The sequence below is a fragment of the Stenella coeruleoalba genome, assembly GCF_951394435.1.
Source record: "Stenella coeruleoalba genome assembly, chromosome: 12".
NCBI lineage: Eukaryota > Metazoa > Chordata > Mammalia > Artiodactyla > Delphinidae > Stenella > Stenella coeruleoalba.
Window position 1 is genome coordinate 46,711,609 of NC_137158.1, and position 19,094 is coordinate 46,730,702.

The 19,094-nt window shown below is 39.4% G+C and overlaps 1 protein-coding gene across 1 annotated transcript in view; it reads right to left on the reverse strand.

Moving 5' to 3' along the window:
- Positions 1-18,644, reverse strand: part of LOC307195523 (uncharacterized protein) — a 641,668-nt gene extending 623,024 nt beyond the window's left edge. Inside the window, exon 1 of the transcript XR_013830850.1 lies at positions 18,003-18,644. The gene's annotated coding sequence lies outside the window, so the exon portion shown is untranslated. The remainder of the gene's footprint in view (positions 1-18,002) is intronic.
- Between the last annotated feature and the right edge of the window lie 450 nt (positions 18,645-19,094).

A 19,094-nucleotide genomic window follows, 5' to 3' on the forward strand; every position in this document is an offset into this window, starting at 1 on the left:
CTGCTTTTAAAACGGTGATAATCTGGGAAGCATTCCTCTCGGGATTCAGTTGTGATTATATAATCTGTCACAGACCCAAAGGAGTTCTAAGTACAAGCGGAGACTGAGATTTCACTAGAGATGAGGCACTGGAAGCCCTTGTGTCAGATACCTTACTTGCTTCGCCTTGGAAGCAATTCTGTATTTTTATTCATGTACAGAAGCATACAATAAGGACAGCACTGTTATCAAAAGATGGGAGTGGGAGGGAGCTCTTAGCCATTAGCCAAACATAATTTTCCAAGTTACCCTCTGACCTAGGCACTGAAGTCAAAAGCACACACTTTGGAGTGAATGGTAATTGGAGCACTAAGTGATTTGAACAGTGATAATTGATGTGTCATTGCCCATATAAACAAAAGAGAATCCAGAAATAGGAAGAATCCTGCCCTAGTCCATACAAATTTCACATACATTATGCAACAAAGCTACAATTACCCATGGTACTGGAGCCCCCGGCACCTCAATTACATATGTTCCCTTCAACACAGCTTCAACTTCCACTCTAAGCTCACAGTTAACTTTCTCGCAATGTTTAAAATATAAATCCTACATGCCAGCAGCTCTGTATCTGTAATTAGGTATGGAAATAGTCATCCTGGCTTAACGCCAGTCACCATCTTATACTGGCCTGAAACCAGTCATGCTGAAAACTGATTCTCCCCTTGCCTTACACAGGCACTAGTGGCATAAAGTATATCCATCTACACTCACCTGTACATTCACTCATGGAGTGACACATCCCCCATGCAGGCGTCAATCCAGATAGGGGCCAACAGAATAGTGCCTCCCGGTGACAGGAAGTCATTATAGATAGATGGGTGCACACGTGGACACACACAGCCAGACACGGATACACGCAGAGGTACCCACACATATGCAGCTACCACATCTGTTTTCACTCTGTAGGACAATCTCTACCATGGGCCACTGCTCCCGCGAAATATTCAAAACCAAAGAAGTACCCATAAACAAGATTCCCGTGGGCAAACATACTAGGGAATACCGTTCAGTATCCGCCACCTCTCGGAGTTTCTCAATGAACATCAGCCAGCCCTTCATCAAAAGAGCACACCCCTTATCACTTGATAAGATTAGTATCACTCAATATTTCTCACATTTAGTTGTTCTTTTCCTGTATATTCTTCTATTCCTGAAACACTCTTGCACATGTGGCCATTGCTCACTCACAGGTTTTACAGCCATTATATATTGACTAGGATGAATAAGTGGGGCAAAAGCAAAAGAAAATAAAGGAATATATTCCTGGCTGTTGGTAGAATGTGAAGTATGGATGAAACACCTCAAGAAAACAAAAGAGCACTAAACAAAACAACACTAACCTGTTCAAAACCCATATTTAACTCAAGCAAGTTTAAAAGCTATTTCTTTTTAAAATCCAGTCCCTACAACTAGAAGCTCTGTGTCAACATGCAGTTTGTTTCTGAAAAGAGACTGTGACTTAAGATTTATTGCAAGGAATTTAAATTTTAGTTTACATGAACTCCAGTGACAGTAAAAACAACATTAAGCGTCCGGAGCGATTTCTCTCTTCAAAACAGAAAAAAAAGAAGGAAGGAAGAAAACTTGCAGTGAAAACTCTGAGGTAAGTAGGATTCCAATGACATGAAGTGTACAATTTGTTTCTAGTTTCACAGGAAAGAATAAATAAATAAAATGGGTCTAAGAAAGAGTTTCCAACAAAGGAGGAATCACATCCTACTCACCCACGTCTCTGCCTCGTGTGTCTGCAGGAGTGGCTGAGGGACAAGCGTGATCACAGCCAGAAGCGGAACCAAGGACGTTCACAAACCTGGGCCACAGATACTCGGGCAGAGTCTAATAAGCGAGCAATCGACAAATACAAAAGCCCAAAATGTCTCTTTTTGAAGTCAGAAATGAAAAAGGAGAGGACCAGGAATCTGAACAGTAAAGAGTCAGAAAGAAAGGCACCAACTATCCAAAAGCTGCTGTGCTCATTAACCTATTTCAAGGAGGGCATTATTTTTAAAGTGTTTAGCAACACATTCATTTTGATACATTTTAACAAAGGGTTCTACTTCTTATTTACAAAAGCCACAAAGGGCAAAAAATGGATAATCAGGAATTTGGATTAAAACACATTCTGTATCAATCAGACCACCTGGAGCACCAGAAGTCACCTATGGTCCCACAACCTCATCACAGATTCGATTCTTCTAAGTTAATTCAGCAAACGTGCACACATGCAGAAGTGAAATACATCACAAGAAAAAAGCCTGACCGTGGTAGCCACTGAGGCATTGCTCCATTTTCTGTGGACCAGATCTTGATCATAATCCCTTTGCACAGACCACTGAGCCACAGGCTGTCCACCAAGAACACGCTGAATGATGAGGTCAGGTTATTCTACACAGTCATGCTTCATGTCTCCATCATAATGCTGAACCTTTAAGGCAACACAATCTACGGCCTTTTCCCTAGGCTATGAGCTAATGCCTCTACAAAAGGAGCATAATGCCTGGCCATCCCAGTATCTCACTTTCCCTTTCGGTTTTAATCAGGACTGCATACGTACGTAATTATAGAGGCATCAGTAGACTTTTAACACTGTGGCAGAGAGCAAGTCCATAGAATTTGCTGTCCAAACGGAGATACTTTTGAGAGTGAAAAAGGAACCAATAAGATTCTAGGGCAATGGGTATAAACTAGGCTTGCCTTGGGCTAATGGAAACATATGCCCTACGGAGCGGGGGCAGGGACTGGATCCTCAATTCTAATCTAGCCTGGTACTTACAAACGATGGGTATGGAATTTGAGATCAAAGGTGCTAGTTAAAACTTCTGCTCTGGGTAGTTTCGGCATTCTCTTCACTGTTTCTAGGTTCCTTACCCATTCCTGTCCCATTGCTTATGATCTTACATTTAGAATCTATATTTCATCCAAGTTGAATCTTCCAATATTTTACTGAGTTTTAGCTATACTATCGACATAGTAAGTTCAAAGTTCAAAAGGAGCATGATAAAACATGTAACAAATATGTTTTTTCAAAAGCTGTTATAAGGTCAAATAGCAGCTCATTTTTTTCTCTGCTCAGGCTTTTTAAAACAGGGAAGCTACACAGTTCTTTGTAGATCTATTCTGATCTCTATTCTAAAAATAAAAAAATGATAGGCATCACGCTGAAAACACGTAAATGAAAGAAAAAGTCTGGAGACTTACACCAAAGAAACAAAACCCAAGGTTATGAACATGACAGGCTCTGTGTGAACCCCAGCAGTGTTGGCAATAAACCCACTAGGCACTCTGAATAAGCACGAACAAAATTAAGACTTGTGAGTTAACGGTTTTATTTGTTGGCTCGTGCTTAGGGTTCAGGTACTTTGAGTTCAAGGCCATGGACTTCATTTAATTTATTTTCAAAGTTCAGTCCTAAGTATGTGACAATTGCCTTCATTGTGTGATTTGACATGTTCCAAAATCGTTCGCTGCTGAAGAATACATCCCACTAGTCTGTCATGGAACCTCGGAACCCCTGGTACTTTGTTGCCTGCCACCTTCTATGACAGTGGTTATTACGTGTCTGGGTCACAGATCTCTTTTGAGAATCTGACAAAAGCAATGGACCTCTCCTCCTTACTCCTACCACCAAAAACAATGCATAGGCCACATGCTCTAAGTATCAGGAGGAATTTCAGGAGTTTCAGGGGCTCTGCGCACCCCTCACCATGCCCAGCTACAGGCAGGTTAAGACTTTACCTCCTTTAGGACTTCAAAAGAAATGTGTTTGTAAAATGTGCTAGGGACTTTGCCAACTTGAGGGCAATATGTTCACGGGTTAATTCTTTCATATAGTTAGGTAACATTTGTTAAACTATTAGAGTATATTTTTAGCTGATAATAGCATCTTCAAAAATTAAGACACTGAAAATGTGAAAGGCAATAAAACTGAGAAAGTCTATATTTGTAGATAACTGAAATTACACTTTTCTTCATTCAATCAATAATTATTAAGCATCAGCCATGTTTCAGACATGATGCTATGCCCTGGGAATAAAATGAAGAATAAGTTAACATATCACCTAACACAATAAAATGGCAAAGGCTTTGGCGGGGAGAACTGATAAAAAATAAATAAATAAACATTTATCAAGAGCTTGCTATATGCCAGGCTATGTGGTCCATCTTTCTTTACAGCCAAATGCAGTATTTTTATTTAAAAATTATTTACAATGCTTTATAATGAAAACACTCTAACACAGAAAACCAAGGTCACTTTGCACTATCTAGATTTGTTTTTTTAAAAGTTAACTCTAGAAGGCCAATAGAGGGTGAATAGACAAGAGAGACTTGAGGAAAAGAGGGTACTAGTTATAGGCTTGTCTGAGTTCTTGAAGGCTTGAACTTACTCAATCTTGCTAAGGTTGGACAGGAAGTATATTTGAGAGATAGGACTTAGTGACTAATTAGTCCAAAGAGGTTAGAGGTAAGTAAAAATTGGGACTGACCCCTAGGTTTCTGATGTGAGTGGCATGGAAAATGAAGGCATCTGAGATAGGAAATGAAAAAGAAGCATCTAGATGGGAATTTTTACAGTCATACCTAGTAATTAGGGGTAACGGGAAGTAACACACAGTAAAGCTTCAGGAAACGTTTCTGTTAATCTTCCTGGTATAAAATGCATCAATCTGCATGACCTCAGGTCTTAAGATTCATTGAACTCTAGAGAAAACAATATTTCTACTGAAGCCAAGTGTCTTTAGGCTTTTGTGAAGTTTTGTTTTATGTGTGAATGTGTGTACAAATGTGTGCTGTTTGTGAAGAATGGTTATCTCGTGAGTTTGCTCATCAAATTTAAAAATATATACAAAACCTCTCTTTTTTTCCATTTGGACACGTAGAATCTTAGGACCATGAAGCATCACTACTTCCTCCCTTGCATATCAGACTATCCACATTATCCATTCAAGAGGCAAGACTGCCAGGCAATAAACCCTGTGTGGGAGCAGGTCATATACACCATAACAGCTCAATGACACCCTCTAGTGGGGACTCTCCATGCTACAATTTTGAGTAGAGGGAAAAAAGTTATGTCCTAGTTTCTGCTTCATCTTCTATTTTAATGTATGGCATTTTGAAAATTTGCACGTTTTGTAAGAAAAGAAGTTCTTCAATGGTGAACATGTTCTTATGGAATATTGAATTTAAAAAACAGAAATATCGTGTCTAAGATGGACTTAGAATCATATAAAATATATAAAAAAGCAAACTGACTTCAGAATGGCAAAAGGAACCTCTTACTCAGTTGTAATGACCCACTAAGAACCCCCAGAAGATGGTTTTGTTAATTCAGCCTGACTGCAATGACCAGAAACATCCTTCCTGCAGAGACATATCCAAAGCAAAAGTAAGGAAAAGTCTATTATAAGCACAACAAAGCCAAAAAGAGGCTATGTGAGAAAGAGAAAGAAGAGAAAAAAGGAAGGTATTTTTGTATGTCAATACATCTTTGCTGGGGCAAAAATCTCAGGTGAGCTTTCTTTGGTTAGGAAATAAGAGAATATACAGACAAGCTGAGGACAGAAAAGGGTCTGTAAATCATTCTATCTTGGGTAGAGGGTTAAAAGGGCATTTGTGAACATGCGCCTACACTATTTAGGGCATGATGGATAATAAGTGCATTTTGCCATTATGCCACCATTGTGGGTGTCAACTGGTCAAGACCCAGTACTCAATTCTCTGCAGTTGGGTCCACTGCAAATGTCAATACTGAGGCTTAGTAAAATGCCTGAAGCCTTGCAAACTGCCCTGCCAGGAGTGGAATTCCCTGAGGTACGCTGTGGAGGATCCCACAGGACCAGCTGCAGACAGATCTCAGCCGCGGGTGACGCATTTTCAGCAACCCCTTCATGAGTAAAAACTGAAAAATGGTATCGGAACCCATTGCATGTTGTTCATTTTATGTCTGCTGATTATTTCTACTTCTCCTTAGTTAGTGCAGATGAAGGCACTCAAAAAAAGATCCTTTTGTAAAATGCTCAAGTTCATATAAATGTTTGAATTACATAGACCTGATCTGATCCCTCAGACCAAGCCTCTGGTCCCCAGGTAAGAAATCATTTCTGCATCTCTTTCACTGAGCCTTCTTTCAGCCAGGATGTTTCATAAACATTCTATATTCTAGATTAGTAGACAGAAGGTCACCTCAATGCAGTTTAGCATAAAAGAGGCAACTGGTGACTATGTGAGTCAGAAGATTTGGATTACAAGTTAGGACCCTGACCCTGCAAATAACAAGCTTTGCAGCCACAGCTGAGTCATGAAACATCCCTGATGCTGTTTCCTTGACTGAAAAACCAGGGGAAATTGTCCATGATATTTGTATATCATGGGGTTTACCAAAGGATTAACAAGACCACATATGCAAAAGCACAAAATATACAGTACCCAATTGGTATTGGGTTTTCTAAATCATTTTTACGACTTTATCCTTTATAATAGTTATAGTTATCTTGAGTTTTACTTTTAGTCGTTTTTTATTTAACAAACAGATGTTAAAGTGAAGGATAGTCTTCCCAGTTATAAATGACAAAATATAAGCGAGGTTGGTCAAGTGCAGGGACTCAAACTTTTCAAACTGAGTGTCTCCTTGCTGGCGTGTGCCCACCATCCTTTTGCCCAACACATTCCTCTTTTCTCAGAGATAGGATCACACATTGATTCCTAACAGTAGCACATCTGCTACATCTTATTGTGTAGATGTTATTTGATGCCTAAGAATTCACATAAATGGTTTGAATCCTTTTATCTTGAACCAGGAAGTCTTCCTTTGCCATTCCTAAATAAAACCGTAACGCACAGCATGGTGAAAATAGTTAATAATACTATATTGCATATTTGAAATTTGCTGAGAGTCTTAAAAGTCTTCCTCCCAAAAAGCACTGTAGCTATATTAAAAACAAAATGTAGTCCAGATGCACTCAGTGCTATGAAGTTAGAAATGCCTTTATACTAGGAAATGTTTTGCCTTCAATAAAAATTTTTTAAGGAATATATGTATACTTCTTGGTTGTTCCCTATTAGGAGTTTATTGATATCATTACGGAAAAAGTGTAAAACTGGAAAAAGAAAATACCTGCTAGAGGAGAAAAATGCACTTTGTTGTTGATTTTTTTGTATCTGTTTCCAAGGGCTTCTGGAACAAAGTACCACAAACTGGGTGGCATAAAACAACAGAAATTTATTCTTTTATAGTTCTGAGGCTGGAATTCCAAAATCAAAGTGTCAGCAATGTTGACTTCTGCTGGAGGCTCTAAGGGAGAATCTGTTCCATGTTTCTCTCCTAGACTGTAGTAGTTGCTGGCAATCCTTGGTGTCTCTTACCTTACAGACACATCACTCTAATCTCTGCCTCTATCTTCCCATGGCACTCTCCCCTATGTGTCTTTCTGTGTCTGTGTCCAAATTTTCTTTTCTTTATAAACACACAGTCACTATATTAAGGTCCATTGTAATCCAGTATGACCTCATCTTAATTTGATTTCATACGCAATAACCCTATTTCCAAATAAAGTCACATTCAAAGGTTAGGAACTGAACATATATTTTAGGATGATACAATCCAGCCCACAACAAATGTCTGACTGAAATACACTAAACAGACCCAAATTTAAACTTTTTCATAATTCTTTTCAGAAAATAATTTTCCATAAATTTTTCAGAAGTTAACAGTAAACAGAAACAGCAAGCACATTTAAAAAGGAAAATCTCTTTTTAAAAAAAGCATTGTAACTTGAGCTAAATGCTTTAGAATAATGTTTAGTATATCTAGCAATACTTATAGCTAATAAAAGTGTCAATCACACTTTATGGGAACATCAGGAAGAATGGGAAACTTTCATTCCCTTAAAATGTTGACTTTAGATGCAAAGGTTTTACATTGTAACTCCTGTTTTTGAGTCACAATTTTCTACATCAGAGACAGAATTTAAAAATTTAAATAATAGTTACACAATTATACACTTCTAATTTGAGGCATTTGTTTCCATTTCTTCTTCTGCAAAACTTTTTATGAGCTATACTAAGTAACAAGATTGATGAATTTTATATTCTACCTTTTTTCATTTTCCCTGGGGCAGCTAGCTACAAAGCAGCATGTAGGATGTCAAAACTTTGAGAAACTCAACATCTAGATAATCCAGCATAGAAAAATCCAAGCAAAATTGAGTAATGGGTAAAAGGTGGGCGTCCACTCAGAGAGCCCAGTGCAAATCTCTGCGCATCCTTTCATTAACCACATAACCCCAGGCAACTTACTCAATCCACTTTAATGCCTACATCATGGTACTGTTGTGGAGAGATTAAAAAGCAGTCAAATACAAAGCAGTGGACACGAATTAGGTGCCTAGTTGGTAATTTTACTGATTTTCAAGTGTTAATTATTTTGCGCCTGTTTGTACTTGCCTCAGTTAATGAGAATCTTAGTGTCTATGAGTGCAGGCCTTAAAAAAATATTGCCTACAAAGCAAAAGAATACACAATGCAATTTTGCTTCCAAAAAGCACATTCTTTTACCTAATCAGCATAGTTTAAGAAATGGATTTTATCGCAAAAAAATAGAAGTATTATATTAACTTTGTGCAAAAATGGGGAACAAAGTGATAATACGTGGCATAGCCAGGACAGTGAGAATCACAGAATCGATCCATGAACTCCAAATAGCAAACTGAACAAAACTTTCATAAAAGAAAGTGCTGACAGATACAACGCTCTGACTGGACCTTCCTTGTTTGCGTGAGAACCAAGATGTGTAGCTACTTCAGCTATGTTCTCATTACTCCATCTTTCCTTCCTTCAAACTTCCTTCCAGAAAATAATCCTAGGGAACTCAACGCAGCTGACTCTACCTCCCTCAACTACCATTTTGATCTCATCACTGCAATAATCTCTTATCAAATTACAAGTAATGCTCACAAATTTTATTCCACCAACCAAACTGCCCCAATTCAAACCCGACTCAGGATCTAGCCTAAGTATTCACTCTTCTTAAAAGTCTTACGTTTTTCATCTCTGGGATATTTTACATGCCATGCTCAGTAACTCTCAGCATAGTTTAGGAAATGGATTTTTTCATGAAAAGGAAAGGATATTAGTAACACTGTGCAAAACTAGAGTGCCAGAGGGATAATACATAACCACAAGCAGAAGAGTAAACTAACCCCCCGCAAAAAAAAACCCAGACACTCACATCTCTCCTTCCTTGCAATCTCTCCTTACAACTCCCTTCCACAGAGGTTTTCTAGACACTCTCCTGCTGGCTTCATTCCCAGACATGCCCTCACCTCTACAATAGCCTCTCAAATCCCTGTAATACTTAGCACTCACTCCACCTACACCTGTGGTTGGTGGAGTGTGTGCTTGAGTGCATCCACTTCTTGCAAACACTTTTCTGTACTATCACTTCTGTACTATTTTTATGGACTTTTCTGTACTGTCTCCCATTAAATAAAGAAAAAAATATATATATATATGACATTTACTTCTTGTCATTTTCCTAATACATAATAATTACAGATTCCTAGAGAACCTGTGGATCAAGAACGCACCTCTTCTACTGGTTGTCAATGTGCCCAGATAAATATTAAATACCTTCCTTAAAAGAAGTTTATAATCTAATGTGGTCAAATGAATTTTAAATAGGTAGTTGTCAACAAAGTCACTGTATTTCAGTCATAAGTACAATGTTTCCTTGATTTGAAATAAATCTCTAGAAAGTAACGTCTCTAAGTAACAGAACAAAGGAACGTGATATTTCCCCGATTTGTAGTTTTAAAAGCTGTGCACCATCCTTCTTTTTGAATTGCCACCCCATCATGTTTGAGAAGCGCTGGCTGTTCTGTGCTTAGCTCCATTCATTACCCTGACATCCTTTGATTCTGGGCCCGCTCCCCAGCCACCATCCTTCCTTGTTGCCGAGGTCCTGCCAGTGCAGCTCATTCAGTAGCCATCATCACAGTGAACTATATCCCAGCAGCTCCAGATGGAAGATGGAGGTAAACAGCTCCCCTAAGAGTGCTCTCCAATGCAGTGCCATCAATCAACCCACAGCTGGGACCAAACCACTCAGTAACTGAGCCAGCAACTTTCTGCCAAAAGCGTAGCACATTTCTTAGTGCCCAGCTTCCTTCAAGGGGGAGACGTCACAACTACGTGTTTTAGCATTCAAGAAGTCCTTAATACCTAATATTTATGCCTCACTTTCTGTAACTGTGACCGGTAATATTCTTCACCTAGGTTTAACTTTTTTCATTATTTTATTATTTCAACAGATACCTAAATTGGTAGCTGTATCCACTTTATTTCCCTCTGGAAAGGCAAAGTCTCTTGTTTGCTTGTTTCTTTAATAAATCATAAAACAAAAAATCAAATAATAGGTTATTTTACAATGTTAGTTGGTACATTAAATAATTTTTATGGATCATGCCCAGTTAAAGACAGTGGTAACATCTCCTGACTGGTGACATGCAGCAATGGAAACTGGTTTATTTTTTTCTGCAAGTAGCAGATGGGGGGTGGTCCTTCTTTAAGCCAATACCAAAATTGAGAGTTAACAGTTGGAACTCTGCAACACAAGAGCCTTCGCACCCACACAATGCAGGATAAACATCCTTATGATGACCCCCAGGGATGCTTTCCTCTCCATCGTAATGGTGAGCAGGAGGGTGCTGCAGTAAGACACCACCATGGACTATGTGAGTGAAAAATAACTATGAGTGAGAAATAATAAACTGTATTTATAAGCATATATTCCATTATAAAAACGTTAAACTTAAGTTATGGCGCTCGCATCACTTAGCAACATATTTAGGTTAACTGGTAAATGTAATTTCCTTGGAATAAATAATGTTATTTGCATCACATTTCTTTTTAGGAAGAGGTCCAGGAGTGCTCTGGAGGGACTTATAGGTACTAGAGCTCTACAGCAACATGCTCCCCTGTGACCTCTTCTTTTATAATATTTATTTATTTATTTATTGGCTGTGCAGGGGTCTTAGTTGCAGCACGTGGGATCTTTTAGTTGTGGCATGCATAATCTTTAGTTGCAGCATGCGGGATCTAGTTCCCTGACCAGGGATCAAACCCGGGCCTCTTGCATTATGAGCACAGAGTCTTAGCCACTGGACCACCAGGGAAGTCCCTGCATCACATATTTTTAAGAAGGATATCCACCCGCCCCCCCCCCCCCGCCAAATTGTACATAGGTTCCCTACTCTCTGCAACTATCTTCTCCAAGATGTTGGGGATCTCCCATGACTGTGTCCTAATCTTCAGACAGTTGGAGAATTCTCAAGAGCTGCAAATCATCCTTTGCTGGTTCAACAAACTGATTTCCTTTTCTTCAGTTAGTTAAGAAAAATCAGTCCACCTACAGACAACAAATACCTATTTTTGCAAACATTTTCCAATTTCTGTACACATACACTCACACTCCTGCTTCCACCTAATTTCTACTTCAAAAGTGTAAGGAAGTTCTAGGGAAATCTGACACAGATAGAATGATAAAGTCATTAATTCCATACGGTTACATGTGTGCCCTAATGCACATGAGAAACTCCAGGTAGGAGTAACAGCATCTAAATCAGGGAGCTGGCATTGAGTTGAGTGATAAGAAAAACAATGGACTCAGCTTCTGGTAACTTGGAAATTGCCCATGTCAGCATCTTCACTCTACAGGTGAGGAAACTGATACCTGGAGACATGAAATCACTTGCCTCATGAATTCACACTGAACAGGCCCAAGAGTTTAGATGGTTTAAGTCTGCCATAGTAAAGTGCTGAAAGGAAAAGATTATGAAAATCATTTAGGAAATCATTCTGTCAAGACAGTACAAAGTACAGTAATTTATTCCTTCTACAAGTATCTATTCAGCAACTAATATATTCAAGTAATTATGTGACTTATGAAAACATGATTGAATCCCCTGCACCAAAGGAAAGATAAGATAAGCTCAGAAGGGACTTCCCTGGTGGTCCAGCGGCTAAGACTCCGCACTTACAATGCAGGGGGTGCGGGTTCGATCCCTGTTCGGGGAACTAAGATCCCACATGGTGCACACACGGCCAAAAAAAAAAAAGAACGAAAAGATAAGCTCAAAAGTAACTATAAGGCAGACTATAAATGCTGTGTATGTAAGTTAAGCCTCTCTACTTACTATCCCCACCTCAAGGCAATAACCCATTTTGGTAAGGGAGATATTATAATATAAGAAATAAAGTTGGGAAATCTCTGAAACTATGTACAAACCATTTAGATGCAGGGCAATTAAACATACCAGAACATAAGATAACGCATTCAAATTTATATACAGTTGCCATAATAGATACTTAGTGCTATGTATAAAAAGAATCTACATGTAAAGTAAAATTCCAAATATACATCTTCAAGATGGAAAATATGTACCTCTTGGTGGATGCTAGATTTTTGTTTTATAAACCAAGACTTTAGATTATGCATAGAAGCTAACCTGCCCTGGAAATTAATCCCTAAACAAAAAGCACATGCCCTTTTATTTAAAAAATATCTACCAAAGACCTGTAAGTTTAAGGTTCTTCAGAAAAGTATATGCCTTTTAATGCCTCAGAATGAGAGTTTAGAAAAAGATGACCAGGCCTTGGTGTAGGGCATCCTTTAATTGGAAGGAAATTAGCAGAAATGGTTTTCTCTTATCTAACACATTTCACACTCTCTGACACAAGACTGCACCAAACTGCACTCGCCCTGCTACAGCTTTCTTGTTTGGGAGGCGTTTTCACACTTCCAGAAGCCACGAGGTTATGTTACTTCTAATAAGCCCTGCCCACTTGGACTTGTGTTGACTCAGAGCACCAAGGCCTGGAAAGGTTGATACAAAGGTCAATATGTGTGAGAGCTCCAGACTCACAGAGTGAAAGGATCTGATTAAAGATCCTCTATTTATGAAACATTATAAATACAGCATCTCATTTTGTCCTCACACAGGTCCTGTGAGATGTCAGACAAGTATAAGAATTCCCACCTCACAGATGAAGAAACAGAGATCCTTGACTATGATTCCAAAAAGGTTAGGTTAGGGGCAAAACTAGAACTTGATTCGAGGCCTCCTGGCTGCAAAGCCTTTGTGCTTTCCACCACACCATATTTAAACCAAAGGCAAACTTTGTTCATGATAATATTTTTTACACTTGAAAAATACTTGAGTCTAATGTGGCAGAGTTTAGATGAATAAATCAAATTGGCACAGAAGAAATATGCACTCCCTTCTTAGCCAGGACATTTTCTTCAAGATAAGGAACCAAGATATTTATGGATGGAACCCTTAACGAACAAGTTAATGTAAAATAAGTTGCTAATTACAAAGTACAGTTAATAAATCCAACAGGTAAAAACAAGTGTGAAACTTGAACCACAAAATGAACTTGAAACACAGCCCCTGTGTGAGAATGGACTGATGGTTCCTACTGGCCTGGAAAATGGAAATTGTTTGACTTTTTGATTTAAGAAGGAAAAAGTAGGACTAGAAGTGGACAAAGCTCTAGAGATAGATACGCTACCTAGAAGCCCTACTGCTGTCTGCTTTTTCACTGCTGAAACTTCACAGACACAAGAAGTAGAGCAGAAATGCCATGTAAATTATTGAAGGGATGTTGCCATTTCCTGAAGCAGCTGGGATAGTCTGTCCATAAAACATTAACATGACATTTCTGAGTTTTGACAGGTCATTTGGAAGAGAAAGGGTAAAGAATACACAAGCCCTTTGGTGGGAATGGAGACATTTGTTCTGATAAAAACAAACAAGCACTATGGCTGGTCTGCACGCCAACTTCTACTGAAAAACAGAGAGAAAACATGAAAATTTGAAGCCCAACAGTGAAATGGATTAAACCTGATTTGTTCACTATAATATGAACAGGCAAGATTAGAAGCATCTAAAGCTTTTCCCTCTCCTTTTACATTTTCAAGAAAGAAAGATGCTCTGCCTCCTGAACTATGCTCAGCATTTAATTTATGCCTCTAGTAAATAATTGAGCTGCATGCCCTTTGTACACAGTGAATTAGTGTGTTTATCCATCGTGACTAGAGGAGAATAAAGGATAAAAAGTATTAGTTTCCTTAGCTGGCAAAAGGGCCATTCCTTTTTCTAATAATGACTTTTCAGAGTACTGCCTTATAGGTAGGGCCCAACTTCCTTGCGTGAAGGCCATCATGAAGAATACTGGCAAAGAACCACCTGTCAAAACCAGAATCACCCCTAGAAACCAGAATCATTCCTTGGTTGTAGCCAATGAGGATCCAAAAAGTCCCCAACTTTAATAATAGCATATTTGTTTTGATAAACATACCACAATGCTCCGATATGAATTCATTATTCCCTAAGTCCATTTCTATATAAATAATCTTTGCACATATATACAAACCCAGCCATGTTATACTTTCTCAAAAAAAGGTTAATTAATGCCACAATATCTTCCTTTAGAATACTGCCTATAAAAATGCAAAATCAGGGCATTTATAGAAACAAACTTCAAGACATGTGGTGAAATAATTTTACAGATAAATGTTTTGGCATACTGGCATTAAAAAAATGGGCAATGTGATTTTTTCAAATTCTCTCCTTATGCAAATATGAAAAGTAACCCAAAGGAGAAAGATTACAAATAAGTGGGTTAGTGATGGTTATGATACTAAAAACCAACGTTCTATAGGGAAATGTTTTATTTTCTCTTTTGTAGTTTAACTCATTAATTAAAAACATAAATTGATAAACTCAATTAGATTCATGGCTTCTCCATTTTAGTACACTTTTCTGAGAATGACCCCAAAATAGGTTCATGGGAGGTGGGATTATTCCATAGATATTAACTTCCAAAAAGTCATCTGTATACTCTAAGTAGCCTTAGCTCTTTTAAATTACTTACTAAGAATCCAAAATTATTTACTTAGACTTTATGTAAAGTTATTTACATGATTTTTCTTTGCATAACACCTATTAATACACCAGCTTCACAGGAAGCGCCTTAGAAAGTGAAGCATTCAGAAGTTCTATAAGGCAGCTCTCATGAAAGTAGAGAAGGGAAGGACAGAGGAGGGGCCTCTAACTCTGCCTGGTGGAGGTGGAGGGAGAGGGCAGGGTAGGGATGAACAAGGCACTTCACTTCCATACAGAATTTTTGAACTTTGGTTAACTTTCCTTTCAGCTTGGCTGACCAAACTAAGCAATCTTAATCTTTTAAAGTCCACCTTCATATCCAGCCCTCTCTAGCTGTCCTTTTGTAGTCCTTCACCAATCCCCTTGTGCTTTCTCAAGTTTTAATAACCAACATTACACACAAAATCCAGGGACAAATAACCCACATATGCATGGAAGATTATGTTCTCTATTATTTACAATTTATTCTTCGATGTTGCCAAGTATTTCATTGACATTATTTGTATTTAGCAGCACATCCATTCATCCAGTAAATATTTCCTAAGCACCTACCACGTGCCAGACCTTGTTCTAAGCACTCTGGGTACTTCAGCGAGCAAAACAGACAGTGATCCCTGCCTTCGTAGAGCTGATATTTTATCTAAGAGAGACAGACAATACACATAATACAAAAGAAACTGTAGAGCAGTGAAAAAGTGATAAGCGCACAGAAAAAAAGAAAAGGTAGAACAGCGTAATGTGACGGAGACTGCTGAAAGTCGGAGAAGAAACACTGAGGGAATCAACCAGTTTGATTATGATATATGTGTGTATATATACACACATGAAATACACAAACTGTACATACACACATAGATAAATGGGATAATTTTTCTGATGTACTGCAGACTAAAGCCAGTATGGAAGCTCCAAGGTATAACTGATACCCTAGGCTCTTCTATCAGCCTGCCAGTCCCATGGCCCCCATTCTGAAGGTCACCTTGTGGTCACAAGATAGCCACTGTTCTCCATCTATCACGTCTACACACAGGTAAAAGTAAAGATAAAGAGGCACAAAAAAGGCACTTGTCACTGAGTAAGTACCCTTCGTAAAGATTCCTGCTTATAGCTCATTAACACCTATACCTAAAGGGAGGCTGAGAAATGGTTTTCAGCTGGGTACATGGCCACCCATTGATATAAAATTTCTTTTAGTGCATAAAGGACAAGTGGATATTGGGTAGGCAACTGACAATTCTGCCACAATAGTTTTAATATAAAGTTGTAATTAATCTTAGACCTCCTGTCTCTCTGAGAGTCTTAAACTAATAGTATAAATTTTAGTATTAAGTACTTAGGGTTTTTCCCTCCAGTTATTGCCTTAAACTTTCACCCAAAGAACGTAATTAGTCCTTTTTCCCACTCATATAGACAGTTTACTTCTTGTTGAAGTTTTCTCCACTCTCAGCATTTTGCTCCCAGTCTTACCTAATTGCTTGACTACCACAAATGTTTGATATTTTCCTTTAATTAAAAAAACATAGGAAAAGCTGTCATATTACTGTCTTCTAAATTGATAACTGACTTTTAACAACAAATATCACTATGTAGTATGGAAATTTTCCATAAATTTCAGCATAAAATTTGTTAAAAGGGGACACAGTCTCAAGTTCAGTGACTCCCAGATATCTGGACCTTTATAATTAAGAATCTCCTCAGATGAATTGTGTCTAGCAGGAATCAGACATCTCTTAGCATCCCCAGCCAAACTGTAACACTTTCTAATTTTCTTATTAAATGTTACTTTTTTATATCAACATACTGGTTATAGGTATCATTATATTACTCTTATTTTACAAATCCTTGGGACAAATAAGAAAATAAATTTTTACTTAGATGTGTAAAATCAAAATATAACTGATAGTTTTCTCCTTTTCATTTTGGAGGAAGGAGAGAGAAAGCAAGTGAGTGAGTGAAAGAGAGAGAGCCATGGATACACAGATACATAGATGAAGATACAGAAATAGAGGAGAGGTGTAGATGCAGATGCAAACAGAGTTGGAGATGGAGATAGAGAGCTATATCCTGACTACACTGCCCACTCTAGCTAAACGAGTTGTTGGTAAAAGGAAGAGATACTACTGTTCATTAAAGTGACACAGACAAGCATGACGTGACACTGTGGCCACTAAGCTCTTGACTCCTCAACTATTTGTTAAACAGACTAAGATCCTTTGTTCTACCTAGAGCCAATGTCATACCCTCTCTAGATATAAATGTAAATACCACAGAAAGACGGAAAGGGAAAGGGAAAGGGAAAGGGCAAGAGATTCCCAGAGCCGATGAAGGTGAGAAATGGATATCAACACCGAAGGAAAGGGGAAAGAGAATTAGGAAAGGGATGAGAGAAGATGTAGAAGAGAAGATGGCAGAAGAGACCCAGGAAATTCGGGAGGATTGAGTAATGTCTTCTTGTCACACTCCCCACTTCTTTTAGGAGGGGGTTGTTTGAGCTTTCAGTTTCTCCTGATCCTTTTTATTTCCTGTGGAGTAACCCAAAAAAACCAACTCTGAGAGAAATGGTGCTTCCAACTGAACAACAGTGACCAGAGCAATACTCCTGGGAGGCAGAAGAAATCAGTCAAGGACCAACCCTTCCAGAGATACTCGTCTAATTCCACCCTCCGCTTCTTCCCCCTGTATTAAATAGCTGTACATGAAGCAGCCATAAATTGAGAGGAAAATGGCCTAAGGGTTCCTAGGAGCTGAGATAAATTTTCTCTCTCAGAAAAACAAGAAAACGCAATGATCGAAGCCCTAAATTACAAATCAGAGACCAGCTTCCACCTACCATCTGCCAACCTGCAAGTCACTCAACTTCCTACAAAACATGACTAATTATTTTAATGAGCACATAACGTATGTCTTAAAAGCTCTTTAAAAGTATACACTATCGGTCCATTTCTCCCTCAGTCTGGAAGGACATTGCTGTGGAAGTGAGAGGTGTCGCTTCCGAGCCCCTCGTTCGGATTCGCCTACCTGACGCCTCCGCCGCCTGCTCTCGGTTGGCCTTGGCGTTGAGTCGTCACCCTGCAACTCCGAGGTCTGCAGCTGGGAGCTCTCGCCCGCGGGCGGCCCAGCGCGGCCCCAATGCGTCCCCTGCGGCCTCTGCGGGGAGGCGGGCTGCCGCGTGGGCCTCGACGAACCGCCTGGCTTCGGAGGCGGCCAGCCCGGCCCGTCCCCGCTGCCCTTGTCCCCGTTCAGTGTGACCTTGGCTAGTCATGTGACCTGTCCGGTCCCTGGGTTTCCACCTGCAAAAATGCAGGGTAGTTTCTTCCTCCGCAGGTCTTGAGGCGTAAGGAGCAAGGTGGGCGCAGGCCCGGCGGGCACCGGCAGTGTGGTGGCGTTAGGGCTTAGCGTCGGGAAGCTGGACAAGGGTCACCTTGTCTGCGGCAGGAGGGCGGGCCACACGGCCGCGCTCGCCCCGCGTCTCCAGGCGGCCTGCTCGCCGGGGCCTTCAAGCCTGGGACGCCAGGTCCGCCACCGGAAGGGTGGGGGAGGAGTAGGCAGGGGGCGGGCTGGCCCCGCCCAGTAGCAAAAAAAGTGTAAAGTGTTACAGCTGTTTGCCGAACGAGTAACAGTGAAACAAGGAGTCAAACAATGGTTTCCAGATGTGTTAAATTTAATGTCTTAGCAAGTGTAGGTCTTTGAGGTTAGACGTACAACAGAAGGTAAAACTGAATGTTATCATAATTACAATCTTAGAAAAACTAAAAAAGCTCTTGGAAAGTATTATGTTTCTCTTAGATTTTATTTGTAGGAGGAAGGTAGAAAACAGAAAATCATAGATATGTGAAGGGAAACCAACTTTGTGGGTTTTATATTTGATTTTTCTTCTTGTTTGTTAGAGAAATGATGGCTACAGGGTTCCATTTGCTGCAGACTTTGCAAGCCCAATCGCTCAGGGAAGTAGGAAGGAAATAACACACAGAAGAGGAAAACAGCCAAAATTAGTTAAATTATATTCTCGGTAACTCATTAATACAGGACCACACGTGTAGGGTGTTGTAGCTTCCCTTATGAGGTTAAAAAAAACGCATTCACCTCAAGTGTTTGGCTACAATGACACAC